This window comes from Arachis ipaensis, chromosome B10 (assembly GCF_059453495.1).
Source record: "Arachis ipaensis isolate K30076 ecotype BB chromosome B10, ASM5945349v1, whole genome shotgun sequence".
Taxonomy (NCBI): Eukaryota; Viridiplantae; Streptophyta; class Magnoliopsida; order Fabales; family Fabaceae; genus Arachis; species Arachis ipaensis.
Window position 1 is genome coordinate 48,807,701 of NC_142435.1, and position 1,477 is coordinate 48,809,177.

The 1,477-nt window shown below is 43.7% G+C and overlaps 1 non-coding gene across 1 annotated transcript; it reads left to right on the plus strand.

Moving 5' to 3' along the window:
* Window positions 1-823: 823 nt before the first annotated feature.
* LOC148579966 (small nucleolar RNA R71) lies at window positions 824-927 on the plus strand. The gene has a single exon (XR_015899410.1). It is a non-coding gene; the product is annotated as a small nucleolar RNA R71 (small nucleolar RNA).
* Window positions 928-1,477: the final 550 nt, after the last annotated feature.

The following is a 1,477-nucleotide window of genomic DNA, read 5'->3' on the forward strand; positions in this document are numbered from 1 at the left end:
GACACTCCTCCCTTTTGCTTGAATGGGCATCATAGCAAAAGTTGTAGTTAGGGAGCTGCTTAAACAGATAGCTAATTTGTGTCTCCAGTTTCGTGATGGCAGCATTTTGATTCTGCATGTTAGACTGCACTTCTTCTCTGAATGCTTTACTGTCTCGAATGTCTCTGCATATTCCTTCAATTAAGGTTTCAATCTTAGAGAGCTTGTCATCAATTGATGGGTGATTCGGAGCAGATGTGCTATTTTGGTTTTGATGAGCATATGAAGAAGTGTTGTTGTGGGGGTGTTGAGACGTCCTCTGTGTGAATTGCTGGTGAGCTGTATTGTTGTTGGAGTTGTAACGTCTCTAGTCTTGGTTTTGATCTTGCTCACTTCCCCACCCAAAGTTTGGTGGTTTCTCCATCCAGGATTGTAGGTCTTGGAGTATGGATCATAGTTTTTCCTTGGTGAATTCCCAATGTAGTTGCCTTGCTCCTGACTCCCCTCTGCTTCTTCATTCACTCCTTCTTGGATTGTTGATGAAGTGGAGATTGCTGCTACTTGGTTCATCTCCATCTTCTTGGTGAGGTCAGCCAGCTGCTGGGTAATGAGCTTGTTTTGGGCCAACAGAGCATCTACATTGTTTAGCTCCATTACTCCTCTTGTGTTCCCTCTTTCGGAAGCATAGAAGTAGTCGTTCTCTGCTACTGTTTCAATAACATCTATGGCTTCCTCAATGGTCTTCTTCTTGTTCAAAGATCCTCCAGATGAATGGTCTACGGCCTTCTTTGACTCATAAGAGAGCCCTTCATAGAAAATGTGCAGCTGCACCCATTCGTTGAACATGTCAGGTGGACACCTCCTTGTTAAGTCCTTGAACCTCTCCCATGCTTCATATAGAGTCTCACCATCTTGTTGCCTGAAAGTTTGGACCTCAGCTCTCAGCCTATTGATTCGTTGAGGAGGGTAAAATCTTGCTAAGAATTTGTTCACCACGTCTTCCCAAGTTGTCAAGCTTTCCCTTGGGAAAGATTCCAGCCATTTGGCTGCCTTGTCCCTGAGTGAGAATGGAAATAAGAGCATTCTATAGGCATCAGGATGAACACCATTAGACTTCACTGTGTCACATATTCTCAGGAAGGTGGTTAAATGTTGATTGGGGTCTTCTTGAACACTTTCTCCAAACGAACAGTTGTTCTAAACAAGGGTGATGAGCTGTGGTTTAAGTTCAAAGTTGTTGGCATGGATTGTCGGCTTTTGGATGCTACTTCCACAATTGCCTGGGTTTGGATTGATGTAAGAGCCTAAAACTCTTCTATCCTCCCCAGCATGATTTGCTCTACCTCCTCCCCCATGGTTGTGATCTTCTTCTTCATGATGGTTTTCCATGTTGTCTTCCATGATTGTTTCAAAGAATTCCTCTTCTTCCTCAGTACCAACCACTTTCTTTTCTCTTGCCTCCCTCCTTAATCTAAGGAAGGTCCTCTCAGGTTCAGAA